Source organism: Fulmarus glacialis, unplaced genomic scaffold (genome assembly GCF_000690835.1).
Source record: "Fulmarus glacialis isolate BGI_N327 unplaced genomic scaffold, ASM69083v1 scaffold11585, whole genome shotgun sequence".
Classification (NCBI taxonomy): Eukaryota; Metazoa; Chordata; class Aves; order Procellariiformes; family Procellariidae; genus Fulmarus; species Fulmarus glacialis.
The window spans coordinates 1-9,011 of NW_009214961.1; positions in this window are offsets into that span (position 1 = coordinate 1).

The following is a 9,011-nucleotide window of genomic DNA, read 5'->3' on the forward strand; positions in this document are numbered from 1 at the left end:
ACTCCATCCCAGCCAAAACCAGGACATAACTCTTAGCTTTTGCCAGGACATTTAGTTAACTCTTTGCATGTAGACCACCCATAGCTTGGAATCAAAACTATCAAGCACTAATTTGCTGCTTGATTTAGCTACAGATTTATGTAAAATAAAAGCCTCATAATCCAAACCAGGATTTTTGTCTTCAAATTCGTGCTTTCCTAGCTTAGGTGACATATAGCATTCTTGATTCTAAACGTGTTTTCACTCCCTTCTCCGTACTAAAAGAATCCAAAAAAAAAAAATCCATTAAAACCTATTCTGATGATAGTTCATTAATAGACCAGTCCTAAAGACTCCCGTCCCATCCCTCCCCACCCATCCCCCAGGTTTTATTAGCAAGACCTTTAAAGGACTACGATAAATAAAGTCTCTGTTAATATGAATCTGACTCAGTTAAGCAAAGACATCACTTTAACTAGATACAACTATAGTAGACCTAAATCATGTCTCCTCCTGATACCAGCTGGTTGGCCTCTGTCATCTTCCCTCAGAGAGAGGAGTTAACTTTTATTACCAAGATAAAATGGCTTATCTTCTGCCTCACAATTTCATTTATTTCCAGCCTGAAGTAATATTTTAAAAAATTAATAAAATGCCATTAATTTTTTTAGTGTTCTTATAATAAGAACAGGAAAATAGGTACTCTGCTTGAGTATTTAATTTTCATTTTAAGTTTCCATGGCTTAGCTAAGGTGATGCAAAGGTAAAACCATTAAACTTGGAAAATGAGAAAATAGAACTGGGTAAAAGATCTCAAAGAAAAGTAAGAGTTTGTGAAGCAGATTTTGTTTCAATCAATATTCATCCAGATTGGTACATATTGAAATGTAATATGGACAGGTGCCCCATTCAACATATAGTATCCTGCTTCAGCACAGTTAAACATCACAGAAAAAGGTATTTCTCTTTCCATTCTAAGTTCCTTCACAACCCTACCATCAAGAAGAATATTCTTTCAAAAGGTTATATCACTCTTCTTCTAAATATGAGATAGTCTGTATATTTTGTGGTGATCTTAATGACAAGAAAAAATGTTCCAAGACCCAAAAAAATTAGTAGAACACATCTTGCTAATATCAAGAATAAAGTACTTGCCCTTTATTTCAGAAATCATCGCATACCCATCATTTATAGTTGCAAAAGTAATTTCTATTGTGACTTGCCTAAATACTAGATATAGTCTTTGGGCAAAGCTATAACTTATTGCGTATCAGCTGATTTCCACCCCCCACCTCATCTGGGTTATTTTTTTTAAAAAATACATCTGGCTGCATCTTGACAGAAACCAGCCTGAAGGAATGATTTTTAATGAAACTTGCGGTTTCTCTGTGAAAGGCTGCTGCTTTTCTTGGCAGCATTCTCACTTGAATATTCAAAACTAGTGAACGAAGTGAAGTACTGTCTTGAACAGGGACATCATTGCACAGTTCTAATATCTAATATAATTTTATCCAAATACATTCACAAAGCAGAAAATCCCTGTAAGCAGTGCATGTGTACAACTGTGAAAGTGTATACTAAGTCCTAGATGCTAGCATCTGTGTGACCGATGACCTCAAATAAGAGACATACCAATAAAGTCTGCACTGTTCTCCTACTTACTAAAAGGAAGTTTTGAAGCTCCCATCAAGTCCTTTTGCATATTTTTTGTCTCATATAAGACTTTCTCCGTGGGTATCTAGTAACCAATAGCCTGAAAACACAGATTTCAGGTGAATCAAATTCCAATCCCGTTTCTCCTTGTGAGGTCAGTGGCAAAATTTCTACCAACTTCAGTGAAGCAGATGTAGGTCCCACCTCTTCTGAACTTACTTGCAACGGAGTTCACCATGGTCCTGCCTTTTACTGCAAAAACCATCAATAAATCTGTACCAATCTAATGTGTAGTTTATGCTGCACTTTATTTTGTGGTTTGGCTTCCATTGTCACAATGCAGTTCGGATATCACAAGAAGAAATGTCTAGGCATCGGTATAACCATTTCACAGTATGTGGGAAGAATTAGAATGATTTCATTGTCAAGCAGCTTCATTCTTGGTTAACAAGTGCCTTCTTGTTAAGGGAACGGCTGCAGCAACAAACAGCCAGGTCACCATCAGTGGATGTCACTGAAGACTCTGTGGCAGCAAGAAATGAATGCAAATGAAGAGAGATGAGCAAAAATTAAGAGAATCAGGTAGTCCTGCAGCCACCACATGAGCTCCTACAGCTCTATCTTGGTATTAATTGTCATTCAATTCCCCATAGCATTCTAAAACCTAGATGATCAGATAATAAGAGGTTGAGTAGTATGCATAACATCAAGCTGATTAAATTTGTTTACTGATAATTCTTTCAGGTTCCCATGAATATCATGTAATTTTCAAGGTTTATTTCAAACAGATTTTATGTAATGTATTATTGACAACATCCTCATGGACCATTTCTACAATGTCATTCAGGATAATTATTTCACAACAGATTTTCAGAGTCCCTGATTCCTGTTGGGATTCGCTTTTGCATAAATTACAGAGCAGAATATTTAATCAGCGTCCCCATTAGAACCCTATGGCTTATTTTTAGGAATTAGGAATGAGAGAATGGAGAGATTTCGGGAGGGGCAAGAGGAAGAAAAGGAATATTTGTACAATTGCAGCATAAATATTTTCCTCAGTAATATTTTCTAAAGCACAGCAAAGCTAAATGCTGTCCTGCAGCATCTTTGCCTTTTTTAGAAATAAACACTGTCATTAATCTTTTTACTCCATTAAATTAAATATTAATGTTAACGAATCACGTAACATGGAGTTAAAAACAATTAGCATTTAAACTGCATTCTCCTTAAGGTTGTTCCAAAAAATGAGTTAGCTCCTCTTTAATAATGTCAAAACAATAATAAATCATAGAATTATGACTATGGGAATTTTATATATTTTTTAATATAAAGATACACACACACAGAGATAAAGACTGGACAATCGCTTATCTCCTAAAGATGACAAATCCCATATGCTTCAAAATATTCATATGTATTTCCTTATGTAACACGCTCTATAGCTTAAGCATCAGAACAGGGCGCTGTGCTCACTGTTCACAAAAGTGACTTAAGCAGGCAGATGAATATGGTCCTGGGATTTGGCAATGTATCGAGAATAAAAGAAAAACATACGAGTTCACTTTTCTAAGAGATTGCAAGCTGCTCACCGATGTCTGCTCACAATAGCGGGTTTAAAAAAGTTAAAGCAAAAACTAAACCTTTCTGATCGATGGGAACCTGGGTTTCCCTGAATAAGGACCAAACAAAGCATTTACCATAATCTGTATGTGAGCATACAGTTATTTTGTCGGAGCAAGGTAGTGTTTCAGGCCACCAGCACATACTGAGTAGTGAGGGAAAGGAGGGATGTAGCCATTGCCTGGTCTCAACCAGTATCACCATTCCTATATTTTAAGCCTCTGTCAGAGAGGCAAAGTGTGTTGCTGCTGCAGGGGAAGGGGCCCAAGTACAGCATGAACCTAAAAATAAAGAAACAGCTTGAAGAGCAGATGGGGTTGTGATTCCATCCACAGAGGATCTCGCAAAGAAGTCACAACTAGCTCCGGGAGGCACAACAGGCAGCACAGCAAAGGCCATATTTCACTTTTCAAGCTCAAACTGCACCCAAGATTCATCAATAACTACACAAGGAACAGCAATTTTGACAGGTAGGGCTTAAGCTTTCAGTGTTTAAGGAGTCAGCGAGAGCTGAATGCCAGATTATCTTTGTGACCTTTTCTCAGCCGAGAGTTCAGATGCAAGGACTCAGAGTGGTACAATACTCCTGTGTTGCACACGTGGCCCTTTGAGGGTCCCATGTAGTAACCAATGAACACGATACTTTTTGTACTTTACCCAAATGTATTGCTATTTGTGGAGAGTACGTCAAGAGCACAATGTTCATAGTTGTGTGAAACTCTGCATCCTTCACACCTTTCCCCACCAGCATAGCTCACGCATATTCATAACACCAGTACCGAGCAGTGAAGATTAAGACCAGATCAAGCGCAGCGATATTAGTTCATGTATGTAAATAGTCACGCAAATATAGAAGCTACTGACTGACAATGTTTAATGCTGCTGAAAAACACCAGCTTAAACTGTCCCAGACACTTCACTGACTGTTTGTGCTCTCCCCACAGCACACACACATTCCTCTTACCTAATGTATAATTTCTCCCAAGCCAACTGGATCACGTGCCATAGAATGCAACGTACAGCACAAAGGAAAAATCCTGTGCCAGCCGCCCCCTGGCCATTTCGAGGTGCTAGCTGGTGGCCATCAGCACCATCAGGGTTTGACCTTCACAAGGAGCCTGGAAAAGGATCTACATCTGTGCCTGGTTTTCCATGGAAAAATGCTTTCCTCACTTTGCCATTGTGCCTTTCCAGCATCTTCTCATTAAAAAAGTCAAAAGTAAATAAATTCCTTTTTCCCCTCAACCATACATGTACCAGATCAAATGCACTTATAAACTGCCACAACTAGAAGACATTTGGGCTCAAGACTGTTACGTCCAGTTGCGAATTCTGCATGTACCCAGATTCTAGACCCTTATCGTACTATTTTCGTTAAAAGACAGATATAAACTGACAGTGGCTACGCGAGTCCCCACAGAAGACAAAGTATCTTACCATTCCAAGGTAGCCATATCATTTGTACTTTTACTTTATGTGCAGTACGGGAGTTTTAAAAAGTCAGTGTATCCTGCCAGCATCTAACACAAGATAACAATTACATTTTTCCTTTTTTCTCAGAGGCCTTATATAGGGCCCTGTGGTAGAAGTTATAATACACTTATTGGTACATACAAGTTTTTTGGGGTTTGTCTGGGGGGTTTTTTGTGTGGGTTTTTTTTTTTTTTTTAAAGCAGAACTTTTGAAGTAATCCCACAGCAATATATTCATTTCTTCACTGTATGCAGACTTAAATAAAGCAGCAAATACAAGCTATTTATTCACATTAAATATACAATTCAGTTGTCTTTCATCAAAAAGAAAAGCTTCAGGAGCTCATTCTTTTCTGATGCTTTTTTCTTTTTCCTAAACCAGCTTTAGGTTTTTTAACTTAGAAGTAACCTAGACAATTAGAAAAAGTGTAAAGAAGGCTAGATCTTTCCATGACACAAGAAACTAGGGCCTGGGGAATATCTCCAATAGCAGCAGCTATGGGTCTATCTATCACAGCAGTTCATGACCCAGCCTGTAAAATAAGCCCACCTTTAAACCCTCCGGTGGGTATAAATAGAAGCAGCTCTAGCTTGAGAAAGAAGTGCTAAAAACGAAGCTGGCCTCCCCTCCCCTTCACTACTAGTTTGGTACAAAAGCATATTGTTTTGTGCCATCCATTTGGAAAAGATCAAGACCACTGTGCTTGACTACTTTGAAATTATTAGAAAATCTCATTAAAAAGCCCTTAAGAAGACATTTTTATCAAGATAATGATATGGATACTGCCTGGAAAACTCCAATAAAATACATTTTCCCATGTGCACACACTTAAATTACTTTGGTAGATGTGAAACACTGGAAGCCATTTGTTATCACAGTACAAAGGGCTGTATGATCCTCCTCATTTACATCCTACGCAGAACGGCAGAAGCGCCAAAATCCAGGAGAAGGGAGCCAGGCAGCGCCCGGCAGCGCTGCGGGGGGCTCTCCCGCACCTCACCGCAGTCCTGCGGCAGCTGAGCCAGGGGACAGCAGAGGAGCCCAAACAGCTGGTTAATGCAGCATCTTCTCCCTCCCAGGATGACAGAGGAGACACGGCAGCAAAAGCCCCATGATAATAATTTACTGCTGCAGCTTCAGGCGTCGGTACGTTCCCCTCCGCTACGCAAACGCCAGCCTGCAGCTGGGAGGCTGGCAGGCACCAGCCGGCTGGGATGAGGCCTGGGGCAAGGCGGAGGGGCCCCACGTTATCTATAGCATCTCTCTTGTCAAAAAGAAAACCTATGTGAAATTTGTAAATTATGCCCTTTCTTCCACAACCCAGCCGGGGCTTTTCAGCCTGGGATAACAGCTTCCACAGACCAACAGCTATAGGCGAGCCCCCGCACCTCAGGGTTTTCCACGTATCGAGTGAGCACACGGCTCGTACTGTGGGCACTGGCTGTGTCACCCCCCTCAACACACCATCACACAAACACCCAGAGACCGACACCTGCCCCAAATGCCTCCGTACACAAGTTTAAGCACAGACTTGGTGCCGGTGCACAAACAGGAATTACGACCTTAAGAAAAAAAAAAAAAAAGAAAAATACTGCCTGACAAGCCAGTTCTTTGACATGCAAGAGACCACACGAGGGTCTGCTAACATGTGATGAAGCTCATGAGGAACAAAGGTCAAGAAGAAAATAAATGGGAAGTAAACATCAATGGACAAAAAGCAGTGATCAATCTTCATCGCTTCTTTCCAAAGAGGTGAGGCTTGGTAAATCAGAGTCTTTTCACAACCAGGGCTGGCTGGCCTGCATGTTTCATATGTATCATTAACAAGGATTAAAGCTCATTATTCTATGTGTTCCCCACCCTAGTGACTAGGGCAACGTTTGCCAAGAGCAATGCCAGCCAGCTCATCCTGCATTTTAATCAGCAGAGAATAGCTGTTCCAGCTATAACTTACGACAGGCAGAGAGAAAGATCAAACCAGACCTGCCGAAGACAGAAGGACATTGCGGAAGCTCAGTAAGATGCAGCTGTAGATCAATGAACTCTATACTTTCTCCATAAAGTAGCAGGGCAGCCTGTGGGATGTGAATCGGTACAATAGCAGAGATAGTCAAACATCGGCGGCATTGGGGTGGAAGAGAGTGTGCTGCTTCACAGTGGTCTCATAAAGATAATTTATAGGAATGATTAGTTCAAATGTATTACGGGAAGTTAGATCAAACAGTTTTACATGACTGTATACAGGTCGTTCAAGGACCAAAAAAGACCTAATAACTCAATGTGTAATTTTGCCATTATATCTCGAAAGGGACCACAGCATGATGCCAGGAAAAAAAACCCCACAACAACCAGTAATCCTGCAATTCTAACTGCTCTGCTTAAAACACCCCATCTGTCTGCAATCTTATCACTCTTCTTGATATAGATCCAGATTTGAAATAAATCAGAAACTGCTTTATCCTCCCAATGCTTTCAACAAGTTTTAAATCTGCCCTCCCAGCTGAGTATATGCACTATCCTAGATGTTCTTTCTGTCAGACAGAAGCATCACCTATGTGTCATGCATTTCAATTGCATTAACTCCTCATGCTATAGCAGTTTGCACCACTAAGTATTTAGGCAAACAGGGACAAGGCTTCAGTTTTTGTGTTCCAAAATAGGATCAAATCTCTAAAGTGCTGATCCAAAGCCAAATCAAGCCAGGGGAGTTCTTTCCATTCAATTAAAAGTTTCCTATTATTTTATTCATCCTTATTACAACTACCAAACCAAAGTCACACTGGGTCCAGGCTTCCACCCTCAGGCACGGTCCAGGCGCTGCCGGGTCTCCCAGGCACAGTCAGGGCATGGCCTGTCCCACCACCCCAGCCGGGGGACAGGGCAGCCCCGGGCACCTCCCGGGGATGGGGACAGACTCAGGCCAGCGACAGCTACAGCTGTGACTGCACCGTTCAGCCCCCTTAAAGGGCTTTAAGGCCAGCCAAGGCTTTTGAAATGGTGCTCCCTTACCAGAGAGCCGGCCTTGCAATAACCACGTGAAAGCCCCTCACGTCTAAGCCCAAAGAAAATCAAGTTACTTCCCCAGCGGAGAATCCAACTAATTGTTCAGGCCCAATGTTAGAAGTGCAAGAATGTTAATTTCATGCCAGTTTATTTTCTTGTTCTATTTATATAGAGTAAAATCTTGGGAAATCCTTGGCAAGGGAATATTTCAGTTCAGGTCATGGAGAAAAAATATGATTCATTCAAGTGCAAAGCGACCATAGTAATTGCAAGAGTAAATTATGTTATAAAGTCCACAATATTCACAGTTACACTTGGATACTTGTAACTTCATTCCGTTTTTATTTCCAACAGGTGAGGACCCTTTTTGAATGCTCAGTATAAAAAAAAAAGTGGCTGAGTTTGAGTAACAAAAAAATAGGGACAAAGAAATCATTGAGAGTTGTGAAAACAAATGACAAGCATTAGTGTTTATGATGGGGACCTTTATGGACAACAACTCTTACCAGACGCCTCCCCAGAAAATAATGCCATGGAACAAAACTATACTAATCAAAACTCCATCTCCTGAATGCCACTGTTTGAATAGAGACAGACATCTAAAAAGCTAGAACAAAAAGCAAATCACTGTTTTCCCCCACATTCACATATCCATTAAAGCGTTTTTAAATGGATTTTATGAATCTCTACCAACTTCTGTTATTCTCTGTAGGCATATAGTAGTAATATCTCATAGAAGATAATTAGAAAACAGTGCACACAGAAATAGTGTGTATGCAAGCTTCAATAATTGGAGAGAGAGAAGGTGGAAGAAAGAATTAGTGTTAGCAATTTAGAAATAATACAGTATGAAACAAGGTAGTATTCCCTCATGGATTAGTTTAAAATGTACCACATCATTTTTTTGTTTTGTTTCCTTCAGAGTACATACCTGTGTATGAAATAAAGGACCACTTAAAACCAGATAACACACATTTGAATTTGATTGAGACAGAAGTTACTCCTTCTGTCAGGTATATGAAGCCTGAAAGGAAACAGAAGAGTCTTTGGTATACATTTTCAAGCTGTTTGGTTTTTGTTTGTTTGTTTGTTTCCCAAAAGCACCTGTGTTATATATGACCCTATTTCCATAATTTTTAAAAATTTTTTAGAGTTGGACAGGGTCTTTTAGCTTAATTGCATAAGTGAGTGCACACTGGCATGATTTCCAGTTAAAAAACCTTCAAATCCTTTATTCCGGGCTCTGTTCCAGCATTGATCCTATTAAGAGGTCTGAAACCAGC